This window comes from Salvelinus fontinalis, chromosome 9 (assembly GCF_029448725.1).
Source record: "Salvelinus fontinalis isolate EN_2023a chromosome 9, ASM2944872v1, whole genome shotgun sequence".
Lineage (NCBI taxonomy): Eukaryota > Metazoa > Chordata > Actinopteri > Salmoniformes > Salmonidae > Salvelinus > Salvelinus fontinalis.
The window spans coordinates 10775648-10790540 of record NC_074673.1 but is presented as its reverse complement, the minus strand read 5'-3'; the positions used below and the strand labels follow the sequence as shown (position 1 = coordinate 10790540).

General features: G+C 41.5%; 1 protein-coding gene across 6 annotated transcripts in view; it reads left to right on the top strand.

Annotated features, from left to right (window-relative positions):
• The window catches only part of LOC129862040 (SH3 and multiple ankyrin repeat domains protein 2-like), a 203886-nt gene that overhangs the window by 106071 nt on the left and 82922 nt on the right, over window positions 1-14893 (top strand). The window lies entirely within an intron of this gene.

Here is a 14893-nt window from a genome sequence, read left to right as displayed (position 1 = left end):
GCATGTGTTTTTATATCAGAGCATGTGTTTTTATATCAGAACATGTGTTTTTATATCAGAGCATGTGTTTTTATATCAGAGCATGTGTTTTTATATCAGAGCATGTGTTTTTATATCAGAGCATGTGTTTTTATATCAGAGCATGTGTTTTTATACCAGAGCATGTGTTTTTATATCAGAGCATGTGTTTTTATATCAGAGCATGTGTTTTTATATCAGAGCGTGTGTTTTTATAGTGGAGCATGTGTTTTTATATCAGAGCATGTGTTTTTATATCAGAGCATGTGTTTTTATATCGGAGCATGTGTTTTTATATCAGAGCAGGTGTTTTTATATCAGAGCATTTGTTTTTATATCAGAGCATGTGTTTTTATATCAGAGCATGTGTTTTTAAATCAGAGCATGTGTTTTTATAGTGGAGCATGTGTTTTTATATCAGAGCATGTGTTTTTATATCGGGGCATGTGTTTTTATATCAGAGCATGTGTTTTTATATCAGAGCATGTGTTTTTATATCAGAGCATGTGTTTTTAAATCAGAGCATGTGTTTTTATAGTGGAGCATGTGTTTTTATAGTGGAGCATGTGTTTTTATATCAGAGCATGTGTTTTTATATCGGGGCATGTGTTTTTATATCAGAGCATGTGTTTTTATATCAGAGCATGTGTTTTTAAATCAGAGCATGTGTTTTTATAGTGGAGCATGTGTTTTTATAGTGGAGCATGTGTTTTTATATCAGAGCATGTGTTTTTATATCGGGGCATGTGTTTTTATATCAGAGCATGTGTTTTTATATCAGAGCATGTGTTTTTATATCAGAGCATGTGTTTTTATATCAGAGCAATCAAAGGACTCATATATACAACATTGGAAAAACGAAACAAAATACCAAAGCCGACTAAATTGCTATCTGATCCTAAACAGAGAATATGAATTGGCTGAATATCTCTACTCTGTCAGAGATACGAAGCAGAGACAGATCTTTACCAAGTACAGGCTGAGTGACCACCGATTGGCAATAGAAACCGGCAGTGTCACGTTCCTGACCTGTTTTCTGTTGTTTTGTATGTGTTTAGTTGGTCAGGACGTGAGCTGGGTGGGAATTCTATGTTGTGTGTCTAGTTTGTCTGTTTCTATGTCCAGCCTAATGTGGTTCTCAATCAGAGGCAGATGGTAATCGTTGTCATTGATTGAGAATCATATATAGGAGGCTTGTTTTGTGTTGGGATTTTGTGGGTGTTTGTTTCCTGTCTCTGTGATTGTCTGCACCAGATAGGTCTGTGTCGGTTTTTGCACATTTGTTATTTTGTATTGTTGTTTGTAGTGTTTTACTTGTTCTTTATTAAACATGTTTAACACTAGCCGCGCTGCACTTTGGTCCTCTCCTTCACCCCTGGAAGAAAACCGTTACAGGCAGACATAAAAAGACATGGCTACCCAAAGAGGAGCGTGTATGTGGTCACTGCACGACAGGGGAGGTAGAAACAGAGATGCACTTTCTCATTTACTGTGATAAATATTCCTCACCAAGAGATTCATTATTCACAGAAATGACTACATTTATTCCAAATTTTAACTTATTAAACCCAGAGGAAAAACTAAAAATACTCATGGGCGAAAGAGCAATGGCTCCTCTTGCAGCAAAATATGTATTTGCCTGCCATAGCCTGAGGGACACTGAATAATAACATCTGCATAGTAAGCAGTAACTTACTTATTATGACTGTTATTGTTATTACTGTTATTGTTATTACTATTATTATTGTTGTTTATCATTCCAAAAAGTAGTGGTATGGGTGGTAATGGTAATGATAGCAGTTTAATGATGGTGGTGGTGGTAGTGGTGGTAATGATGATAGTAGTTGTAGTACCGATGTAATGGTGAAGATGACCGTTATTTAGTTATAAGTTAGTTTTTTTTGTTGTTATTTTATTATAATGTATATTGTATACATTGTTGCTTTGGCAATATCGACACAATGTTTTTCATGCCAATAAAGAAGCTTGAATTTGAATTTGAATTTGCATGTGTTTTTATATCAGAGCATATGTTTTTATATCAGAGCATGTGCTTTTATATCAGAACAGGTTTTTTTATATCAGAGCATGTGTTTTTATATCAGAGCATGTGTTTTTATATCAGAGCATGTGTTTTTATATCAGAGCATGTGTTTTTATATCGGGGCATGTGTTTTTATATCAGAGCATGTGTTTTTATAGTGGAGCAAGTGTTTTTATATCAGAGCATGTGTTACGAACAATGAGGACAATTGTAAGGATTCAGGCGCAGAGAGCAAAGGTAATGGGGAAAACCACTCTTTAATGTCAAACCAGAATAACAACTGGTAACGCCAAAAACATTTGGCGTAAAATCCGACTTGAATAAAGTACACACTGGAAAATAAATCCAGACTGTGGAAAAACCCCAACGTGAAAATAACAACCTCATACAAAAACAGAGAGACAAGCCCGCACAAACAGGAACGGGCTAAACAAACTTAAATAACACCACCCTAACAACCAAACAATAAACAGGTGAAATCAATTAGTCAAAACCAAAGGAAAAGGAAAAAGGGATCGGTGGCAGCTAGTAGACTGGCGACGACGACCGCCGAGCGCCACTCGAACAGGAAGGGAGGCCACCTTCGGTAATACTCGTTACAGTACCCCCCTCCTGACGCGCAGCTCCCGCAGCGCGCCGACGCCGGCCTCGAGGACGACCCGGGGGCCGAGGCGCAGGGCGATCCGGATGGAGGCGATGGAACTCTCTCAGCATAGATGGATCCAATATATCCCCCACCGGGACCCAGCACCTCTCCTCCGGACCGTACCCCTCCCAGTCCACGAGGTACTGCAGGCCCCTCACCCGGCGTCTGGAATCCAGAATGGACCTTATCCTGTACGCCGGGGACCCCTCTATATCCAGAGGGGGTGGAGGGACCTCCGGCACCTCACCTTCCTGCATGGGACCAGCTACCACCGGCCTGAGGAGAGACACATGAAATGAGGGGTTAATACGATAATACGAAGGAAGTAACAATCGGTAACACACCTCATTTATTCTCCTCAGGACTTTAAATGGCCCTACACACTGCGGACCCAGCTTCCGGCAGGGCAAGCGGAGGGGCAGGTTTCGGGTCGAGAGCCAGACCCTATCCCCCGGTGCAAACACGGTGGCCTCACTGCGGTGACGGTCAGCGCTCTTCTTCTGCCGTCTACTCGCCTGACGCAGAGACTCCTGGACGGCTCTCCAAGTCTCCTTAGAGCGCTGTACCCACTCCTCCACCGCAGGAGCCTCGGTCTGACTCTGATGCCATGGTGCCAGAACCGGCTGATACCCCAACACACACTCAAATGGTGACATGTTGGTAGAGGAGTGGCTTAGTGAGTTCTGAGCAATCTCTGCCCAGGGGATGTATCTTGACCACTCCCCTGGCCGGTCCTGGCAATACGACCGCAGAAACCTACCCACCTCCTGGTTCACTCTCTCCACCTGCCCATTACTCTCCGGGTGATACCCCGATGTAAGGCTGATGGAGACCCCCAAATGCTCCATAAACGCCTTCCATATTCTGGAAGTGAACTGGGGACCCCGATCAGAAACAATATCCTCTGGCACCCCGTAGTGCCGGAAGACATGGGTAAATAATGCCTCCGCAGTCTGCAGGGCCGTAGGGAGACCGGGCAACGGGATAAGACGGCAGGACTTAGAGAACCGATCCACAACGACCAGGATCGTAGTGTTCCCCTGAGATGGAGGTAAGTCAGTCAGAAAATCCACCGAAAGATGGGACCACGGCCGTTGTGGAACGGGGAGGGGTTGTAACTTCCCTCGAGGCAGGTGCCTAGGAGCCTTACTCTGAGTGCACACCGAACAGGAAGAGACATAGAATCGCACATCCCTCTCCAAGGTGGGCCACCAGTACTTCCCCCTAAGACCTCGCACTGTCCTCGAAATACCCGGGTGACCTGACGAGAGTATACCATGAGCCCATCGAATCAATTGATCACGAACAGCGAGCGGTACATACCTGCGCCCCTCCGGGCACTGTGGAGGCGCAGGTTCCTCCCTTAACGCCCGCTCGATGTCCGCGTCCACCTCCCATACTATCGGTGCCACCAACTTGGCCGCCGGAATGATGGGAGTAGGATCGATGGACCGCTCCTCTGAGTCATAGAGGCGAGACAGCGCGTCGGCCTTAGTGTTGAGGGAACCTGGTCGATACGAGATCGTAAAACGAAATCTGGTGAAATACATGGCCCACCTTGCCTGACGCGGATTCAGTCTCTTAGCTGATCGGATATACTCCAGGTTACGGTGGTCAGTCCAGATGAGGAAAGGGTGCTTAGCCCCCTCAAGCCAGTGTCTCCACACCTTCAGGGCTTTAACCATAGCCAACAACTCCCTATCCCCCACATCATAATTCCGCTCCGCTGGCCCGAGTTTTTTCGAAAAAAAAGCACAAAGGCGGAGTTTTGGTGGCACACCCGAGCGCTGTGAGAGCACCGCTCCAACCCCAGCCTCGGATGCGTCCACCTCTACTATAAACGCCAAAGAAGGGTCCGGATGCGCCAACACTGGCGCCTCGGTAAACAGCACCTTCTACCTACAGAAGGCTCTGTCTGCCTCTGCTGACCACTGCAAACGCACCGGCCCCCCCTTCAGCAGTGAGGTAATAGGGGCTGGTACCTGACCAAAACCCCGGATAAACCTCCGGTAGTAATTGGCAAACCCTAAGAACCGCTGCACCTCTTTTACCGTGGTCGGAGTCGGCCAATTACGCACGGCTTTTACGCGGTCACCCCCTATATCCACCCCCGAGCTGGAAATGCGATAACCCAGGAAGGAAACGGCTTGTTTAGAAAACTCACATTTCTCCGCCTTCACGTACAGGTCATGCTCCAGCAGTCGCCCAAGAACCTTGCGCACCAGAGACACATGCGCGGCGCGTGTAGCGGAGTAGATCAAAATATCGTCAATATACACCACCACACCCTGTCCGTGCAGGTCTCTGAGAATCTCGTCAACAAAGGATTGAAAGACAGCTGGAGCATTCTTTAACCCGTACGGCATGACGAGGTACTCATAATGGCCCGATGTAGTACTAAACGCGGTTTTCCACTCATCTCCCTCCCGAATACGCACCAGATTATACGCGCTCCTGAGATCCAGTTTCGTGAAGAACCGTGCTCCGTGGAATGATTCCATCGCCGTAGCGATGAGAGGTAGTGGGTAACTAAAACCCACCGTGATGGAATTGAGACCTCGATAATCAATACACGGACGCAACCCACCATCCTTTTTCTTCACAAAAAAGAAACTCGAGGAGACGGGTGACATGGAGGGCCGAATGAATCCCTGTCCCAGAGCTTCCGTGACATATGTCTCCATAGCCAACGTCTCCTCCTGGGACAAAGGATACACATGACTCCTGGGAAGTGCAGCGTTTACCTGGAGGTTTATCACGCAATCCCCCTGTCGATGGGGTGGTAATTGGGTCGCCTTCTTTTTACTGAAAGCGATAGCCAAATCGGCATACTCAGCGGGAATGCGCACGGTGGAAACCTGGTCTGGACTCTCCACCGTTGTCGCACCGATGGAAACTCCTACACACCTGCCTGAACACTCATCAGACCACCCCTGTAGAGCTCCCTGTTTCCACGAAATCGTCGGATTGTGAATAGCCAGCCAGGGAATCCCCAGCACCACCGGAAACGCAGGTGAATCGATAAGAAACAGACTAATCCGTTCCTTATGATTCCCCTGCGTAATCATCTCCAAAGGAATTGTGGCCTCCCTGACCAGCCCTGACCCTAACGGTCGACTATCTAAGGAGTGCACAGGGAAAGGGGGGTCTACCTTAACTAACGGAATCCTCAACTTCTGAGCGAGTCCGCGATCTATAAAGTTCCCAGCTGCGCCTGAATCGACTAGCGCCTTATGCTGGAGAGAGGGAAAAAATTTAAGGAAACATATTAACAAAAACATGTGACCAACAGGAAGCTCTGGGAGAGTGTGGTGCTGACTCACCTGAGGTGACCGAGGAGTGTTCTGCCTGCCCCCTCGATTCCCAGATGAACTCCTCCAGCACCGACCGGAAGTGTGCCCTCTTCGGCCACAACTGGTACAGGAGGAGCCTCCTCCGATCTCCCTAGATGCTGCCCCTCCTAGCTCCATCGGGATGGGAGCAGGAGGGTCAGGAGATGGAACGGACAGGACCCTTTCAGAACGTCCGCGAGCAGCTAGCAGATGGTCTAACCGTATAGACATGTCTATTAGTTCATCCAAACTTAGCGTAGTGTCCCGACAAGCCAGCTCTCTGCGGACGTCCTCTCTCAGGCTACACCTGTAATGGTCTATCAGGGCCCTGTCGTTCCACCCTGCTCCAGCGGCCAAGGTCCGGAAATCCAGCGCGAAGTCCTGCGCGCTCCTCGTCCCCTGTCGTAGATAGAACAATCTCTCACCCACCGCTCGGCCATCTGGAGGGTGATCGAACACGGCCCGAAAACGGCGGGTGAACTCCGGGTAGTGACCCCTCGCTGAGTCGGCCCCGTTCCAGACCGCATTGGCCCACTCTAGGGCTCTACCCGTCAGGCAGGAGACGAGGACACTCACGCTCTCTTCGTCCGAGGGAGCTGGTCGGACGGTGGCCACGTACAGATCTAATTGTAGCAGGAATCCCTGGCACCCCGCCGCCGCTCCATCGTACTGGCTTGGAGGCGTAATACGCAAGGCGCTGGTACCGGATTCCGCTGGAGGAGATGGTATAGTTGCTGGAGGGAGGGTAGGTGGGTTAGTAGGGAGACCACTCCTCTCCCAACGATCCATCCTCTCCATCATAAGATCCATAGCTGATCCGATGCGATGGAGGATGGACGTGTGATGAAGGACTCTCTCCTCCATCGTGGGGAGAGGGGTGGTCGCTGCTCCTGCTGGCTCCATAGTAAGGTGCGGGCTTCTGTTACGAACAATGAGGACAATTGTAAGGAGTCAGGCGCAGAGAGCAAAGGTAATGGGGAAAACCACTCTTTAATGTCCAACCAGAATAACAACTGGTAACGTCAAAAACATTTGGCGTAAAATCCGACTTGAATAAAGTACACACTGGAAAATAAATGCAGACTGTGGAAAAACCCCAACGTGAAAATAACAACCTCATACAAAAACAGAGAGACAAGCCCGCACAAACAGGAACGGGCTAAACGAACTTAAATAACACCACCCTAACAACCAAACAATAAACAGGTGAAATCAATTAGTCAAAAGCAAAGGAAAAGGAAAAAGGGATCGGTGGCAGCTAATAGACCGGCGACGACGACCGCCGAGCGCCACTCGAACAGGAAGTGAGGCCACCTTCGGTAATACTCGTTACAGCATGTGTTTTTATATCGGGGCATGTGTTTTTATATCAGAGCATGTGTTTTTATATCAGAGCATGTGTTTTTATATCAGAGCATGTGTTTTTATATCAGAGCATGTGTTTTTATATCAGAGCATGTGTTTTTATATCGGAGCATGTGTTTTTATAGTGGAGCATGTGTTTTTATATCAGAGCATGTGTTTTTATAGTGGAGCAGTTGTTTTTATATCGGAGCATGTGTTTTTATATCGGAGCATGTGTTTTTATATCAGATCAGGTGTTTTTATATCAGAGCATGTGTTTTTATATCAGAGCATGTGTTTTTATAGTGGAGCAGTTGTTTTTATATCAGAGCATGTGTTTTTATAGTGGAGCATGTGTTTTTATAGTGGAGCAAGTGTTTTTATATCAGAGCATGTGTTTTTATATCGGGGCATGTGTTTTTATATCAGAGCATGTGTTTTTATAGTGGAGCATGTGTTTTTATAGTGGAGCATGTGTTTTTATAGTGGAGCATGTGTTTTTATAGTGGAGCATGTGTTTTTATAGTGGAGCATGTGTTTTTATATCAGAGCACGTGTTTTTATATCAGAGCATGTGTTTTTATATCAGAGCATGTGTTTTTAAAGTGGAGCATGTGTTTTTATATCAGAGCACGTGTTTTTATATCAGAGCATGTGTTTTTATAGTGGAGCATGTGTTTTTATAGTGGAGCAAGTGTTTTTATATCAGAGCATGTGTTTTTATAGTGGAGCATGTGTTTTTATATCAGATCAGGTGTTTTTATATCAGAGCATGTGTTTTTATATCAGAGCATGTATTTTTATAGTGGAGCATGTGTTTTTATATCAGAGCATGTATTTTTATAGTGGAGCATGTGTTTTTATATCAGAGCATGTGCTTTTATATCAGAGCATGTGTTTTTATAGTGGAGCATGTGTTTTTATATCAGAGCATGTATTTTTATAGTGGAGCATGTGTTTTTATATCAGAGCATGTGCTTTTATATCAGAGCATGTGTTTTTATATCAGAACATGTGTTTTTATAGTGGAGCATGTGTTTTTATATCAGAGCATGTATTTTTATAGTGGAGCATGTGTTTTTATATCAGAGCATGTGCTTTTATATCAGAGCATGTGTTTTTATAGTGGAGCAAGTGTTTTTATATCAGAGCATGTGTTTTTATAGTGGAGCAAGTGTTTTTATATCAGAGCATGTGTTTTTATATCAGAGCATGTGTTTTTATATCAGAGCATGTGTTTTTATATCAGAGCATGTGTTTTTATATCAGAGCATGTGTTTTTATATCAGAGCATGTATTTTTATAGTGGAGCATGTGTTTTTATATCAGAGCATGTGCTTTTATATCAGAGCATGTGTTTTTATAGTGGAGCAAGTGTTTTTATATCAGAGCATGTGTTTTTATAGTGGAGCAAGTGTTTTTATATCAGAGCATGTGTTTTTATATCAGAGCATGTGTTTTTATATCAGAGCATGTGTTTTTATAGTGGAGCAAGTGTTTTTATATCAGAGCATGTGTTTTTATATCAGAGCATGTGTTTTTATATCAGAGCATGTGTTTTTATATCAGAGCATGTGGTTTTATATCAGAGCATGTGTTTTTATAGTGGAGCATGTGTTTTTATATCGGGGCATGTGTTTTTATATCAGAGCATGTGTTTTTATATCAGAACATGTGTTTTTATATCAGAGCATGTGTTTTTATATCAGAGCATGTGTTTTTATATCAGAGCATGTGTTTTTATATCGGGGCATGTGTTTTTATATCAGAGCATGTGTTTTTATATCAGAGCATGTGTTTTTATATCAGAGCATGTGTTTTTATATCAGAGCATGTGTTTTTATATCAGAGCATGTGTTTTTATATCAGAACATGTGTTTTTATATCAGAACATGTGTTTTTATATCGGGGCATGTGTTTTTATATCAGAGCATGTGTTTTTATGTCAGAGCATGTGTTTTTATATCAGAGCATGTGTTTTTATATCAGAGCATGTGTTTTTATATCAGAGCATGTGTTTTTATATCAGAGCATGTGTTTTTACATCAGAGCATGTGTTTTTATATCGGGGCATGTGTTTTTATATCAGAGCATGTGTTTTTATATCAGAGCATGTGTTTTTATAAAGAGGCATGTGTTTTTATATCAGAGCATGTGTTTTTATATCAGAACATGTGCTTTTATAGTGGAGCATGTGTTTTTATATCAGAGCATGTGTTTTTATATCAGAGCATGTGTTTTTATATCAGAGCATGTGTTTTTATATCAGAGCATGTGTTTTTACATCAGAGCATGTGTTTTTATATCGGGGCATGTGTTTTTATATCAGAGCATGTGTTTTTATATCAGAGCATGTGTTTTTATATCGGGGCATGTGTTTTTATATCAGAGCATGTGTTTTTATATCAGAGCATGTGTTTTTATATCAGAGCATGTGTTTTTATATCAGAACATGTGTTTTTATATCGGAGCATGTGTTTTTATATCAGAGCATGTGTTTTTATATCAGAGCAGGTGTTTTTATTTCAGAGCATTTGTTTTTATATCAGAGCATGTGTTTTTATATCAGAGCATGTGTTTTTATATCAGAACATGTGTTTTTATATCAGAACATGTGTTTTTATATCAGAACATGTGTTTTTATATCAGAACATGTGTTTTTATATCGGAGCATGTGTTTTTATATCAGAGCATGTGTTTTTATATCAGAGCAGGTGTTTTTATTTCAGAGCATTTGTTTTTATATCAGAGCATGTGTTTTTATATCAGAGCATGTGTTTTTATATCAGAACATGTGTTTTTATATCAGAACATGTGTTTTTATATCTGAGCAGGTGTTTTTATATCGGAGCATGTGTTTTTATATCAGACCATGTGTTTTTATATCAGAGCATGTGTTTTTATATCAGAGCATGTGTTTTTATATCAGACCATGTGTTTTTATATCAGAGCATGTGTTTTTATATCAGAGCATGTGTTTTTATATCAGACCATGTGTTTTTATATCAGAGCATGTGTTTTTATATCAGAGCATGTGTTTTTATTTCAGAGCATGTGTTTTTATATCAGAGCATGTGTTTTTATATCAGAGCATGTGTTTTTATATCAGAGCATGTGTTTTTATATCAGAGCATGTGTTTTTATATCAGAGCATGTGTTTTTATATCAGAGCATGTGTTTTTATATCAGAGCATGTGTTTTTATATCAGAGCATGTGTTTTTATATCAGAGCATGTGTTTTTATATCAGAGCATGTGTTTTTATATCAGAGCATGTGTTTTTATATCAGAGCATGTGTTTTTATATCTGGGCATGTGTTTTTATATCAGAGCAGGTGTTTTTATATCAGAGCATGTGTTTTTATATCAGAGCATGTGTTTTTATATCAGAGCATGTGTTTTTATATCAGAGCATGTGTTTTTATATCAGAGCAATCAAAGGACTCATATATACAACATTGGAAAAACGAAACAAAATCCCAAAGCCGACTAAATTGCTATCTGACCCTAAACAGAGAATATGAATTGGCTGAATATCTCTACTCTGTCAGAGATACGAAGCAGAGACAGATCCTTACCAAGTACAGGCTGAGTGACCACCGATTGGCAATAGAAACCGGCAAACATAAAAAGACATGGCTACCCAAAGAGGAGCGTGTATGTGGTCACTGCACGACAGGGAAGGTAGAAACAGAGATGCACTTTCTCCTTTACTGTGATAAATATTCCTCACCAAGAGATTCATTATTCACAGAAATGACTACATTTATTCAAAATTTTAACTTATTAAACCCAGAGGAAAAACTAAAAATACTCATGGGCAAAGGAGCAATGGCTCCTCTTGCAGCCAAATATGTATTTGCCTGCCATAGCCTGAGGGACACTGAATAATAACATCTGCATAGTAAGCAGTAACTTACTTATTATGACTGTTATTGTTATTACTGTTATTGTTATTACTATTATTATTGTTGTTTATCATTCCAAAAAGTAGTGGTATGGGTGGTAATGGTAATGATAGCAGTTTAATGATGGTGGTGGTGGTAGTGGTGGTAATGATGATAGTAGTTGTAGTACCGATGTAATGGTGAAGATGACCGTTATTTAGTTATAAGTTAGTTATAGTTTAATTTTTAAATGTTTTATTACAATGTATATTGTATACATTGTTGCTTTGGCAATATTGACACAATGTTTTTCATGCCAATAAAGCAGCTTGAATTTGAATTTGAATTTGCATGTGTTTTTATATCAGAGCATATGTTTTTATATCAGAGCATGTGTTTTTATATCAGAGCATGTGTTTTTATATCAGAGCATGTGCTTTTATATCAGAGCATGTGTTTTTATATCAGAGCATGTGTTTTTATATCAGAGCATGTGTTTTATCAGAGCATGTGTTTTTATAGTGGAGCATGTGCTTTTATATCAGAGCATGTGTTTTTATATCAGAGCATGTGTTTTTATAGTGGAGCATGTGCTTTTATATCAGAGCATGTGTTTTTATATCAGAGCATGTGTTTTTATAGTGGAGCATGTGTTTTTATATCAGAGCATGTGTTTTTATATCAGAGCATGTGTTTTTATATCAGAGCATGTGTTTTTATATCAGAGCATGTGTTTTTATATCAGAGCATGTGTTTTTATAGTGGAGCATGTGTTTTTATAGTGGAGCATGTGTTTTAATATCAGAGCATGTGTTTTTATATCAGAGCATGTGTTTTTATATCAGAGCATGTGTTTTTATATCAGAGCATGTGTTTTTATATCAGAGCATGTGTTTTTATATCAGAGCATGTGTTTTTATATCAGAGCATGTGTTTTTATATCAGAGCATGTATTTTTATATCAGAACATGTGTTTTTATATCGGGGCATGTGTTTTTATAGTGGAGCATGTGTTTTTATATCAGAACATGTGTTTTTATAGTGGAGCATGTGTTTTTATATCAGAACATGTGTTTTTATAGTGGAGCATGTGTTTTTATAGTGGAGCATGTGTTTTTACATCAGAGCATGTGTTTTTATAGTGGAGCATGTGCTTTTATAGTGGAGCATGTGTTTTTATATCAGAGCATGTGTTTTTATATCAGAGCATGTGTTTTTATAGTGGAGCATGTGTTTTTATATCAGAGCATGTGTTTTTTCATATCAGAGCATGTGTTTTTATACCAGAGCATGTGTTTTTATAGTGGAGCATGTGTTTTTATATCAGAGCATGTGTTTTTATATCAGAGCATGTGTTTTTATATCAGAGCATGTGTTTTTAAATCAGAGCATGTGTTTTTATATCAGAGCATGTGTTTTTATATCAGACCATGTGTTTTTAAATCAGAGCATGTGTTTTTATATCAGAGCATGTGTTTTTATATCAGAGCATGTGTTTTTATATCAGAGCATGTGTTTTTATATCAGAGCATGTGTTTTTATATCGGGGCATGTGTTTTTATAGTGGAGCCCATCAACCTTATCACCCATCACCCATCAACCTTAGTTTGAGGAGCATACACTCGCTGCCCGACAGGTGATAGTCCGCCCAAAATCTGTATGCCATGGGCTCTCCGACCTTGTTCCTGCACCTACCCAGTGGTTATTTTGGGAAACCAAGTGAAATCTGTTCGGGAACTAACATGTTTTCGCAACAAAACATATTTCACCTTACTGTTGACAACCAGTCTGCGGACATGAGAAATGAATAAGGGAAAGAGAGGAGGAGATGGAAAAGCATGGTGGTCAGATATTATGTATATTATAGCTAAAGGTAATGTGTCACCCAATGAATTATGAAAATATAAAACATTCCCTATTATTATGCTATTCAAAATCAATACAAATTCACTAATTGTAGGCTAACTGTAAGACGCCCTGCACAATCAATGAACCAACAGAATCGCCTAGGGCTATACGTTCTCTTTCAGACTCATGGATACACATTTAGGAGTGTCGCATTTGGTAACCTGTCCATCCAGTATGCACAATGATACAATCCACACTCAAAGGCTAGAACATTTATTTATCTAAAACATCTTAAATCGGTTTTGTTTGATGTTATTCTGCCATGCATGCGGTATTCTATGTATTGTATGAAGGTGCAATGATAATTGTTATTCAGGTTGTTTTTTATATGTGTATGCGTGTTTTGAATTAATCATCACCTGAGGAAGCATAGTCCATTTTGCTGTGTTAGGCTTTGAAACAACATCCACAACAACCATGTTTCAAACTGTTTCAACCTGCTGTTGAACTGTTTTGATGATCAGTGTTTGATGTGATTTTCAATTTCATTTGCTGTCACGCCCTGACCTTAGAGAGCCTTTTTTATGTCTCTTTTTGGTTTGGTCAGGGTGTGATTTGGGTGGGCATTCTATGTCCCTTACTTCTATGATTTTGTGTTTCTATGGTTTGGCCGGGTATGGTTCTCAATCAGGGACAGCTGTCTATCGTTGTCTCTGATTGGCAACCATACTTAGGTAGCCCTTTTCCCTCATTGGGGGTGGGTAGTTATCTTTGTTAGTGGCACTATAGCCCTGTTTAGCTTCACGGTCGTTTCTTTGTTTTCTTGTTTTGTTGGCGACATTTTTCTAAAAATAAAAGGAATATGTACGCTCACCACGCTGCACTTTGGTCTCCTTCCGACGACGGCCGTGACATTTGTATTGATGTCAGAGTGGTTAGAGGAACAATAAAGCCCTGAGTACCAGACCATTAGGACCTGGTGGAGGGACAATAGAGCCATGAGTACCAGACCATTAGAACCTGATGGAGGGACCTTAGAGCCCTGAGTACCAGGCCATCAGGACCTGATGGTAGTTAGCAAATTGGGCACTATGCCCTGATGAAGACAGCTTCACTGTAGAAACGTTGGACATAACATTTTAGCATCTGAGCTCCCACAGTGTGCGGCTTTTCTTTATTTTTTTAAGTGTTCCACTCCACTAGCCAGCACCTCGCCTAAATAGGTGTGCGTTTCTTTCGCCTCTAGTAAATTGGGCACTACCAAAGCATGTGCATAAAAGGAGATTACCGTGATTCAACAGTCACGTGGAAATTGACTTGCTGTCATGACTTAGTCACAGTCACACTGTGTACCTGGGCTGGGGGAGGATGCTCGGCGCTCATCCCTGGGCCGATCACAGGAAGTGAACTCACCAGGTCGTCGCTGCGCTGCTGCTGCTGCCTTGGTTGTGTGAGAGATGTGTACAGTACACCATCGCCACCATCTCTTTCTGAGTACCCCATGTCATCTGTGGAGCTTCGAAATGTGTTGTTATTGTCGGTATAAACCTTGTTCTATTACACTGTGTTCCTCAGAGTGACATTGAAGGAATTTTAAGTCTAACCACTCTAAGTCCACACATTATGCTTCTGTGAAAAATAGTCTTGCTGTGCAGGGCTCTTGTGCAAAATAGACAAGATAATCGTAAATTGGGGCCCTTAACTTCTCATTGTAGTGCAGAAGCCATTCTAATGATTCCGTCTACGTTGTCTTCCCCTGTATCATGTCTCTCTAT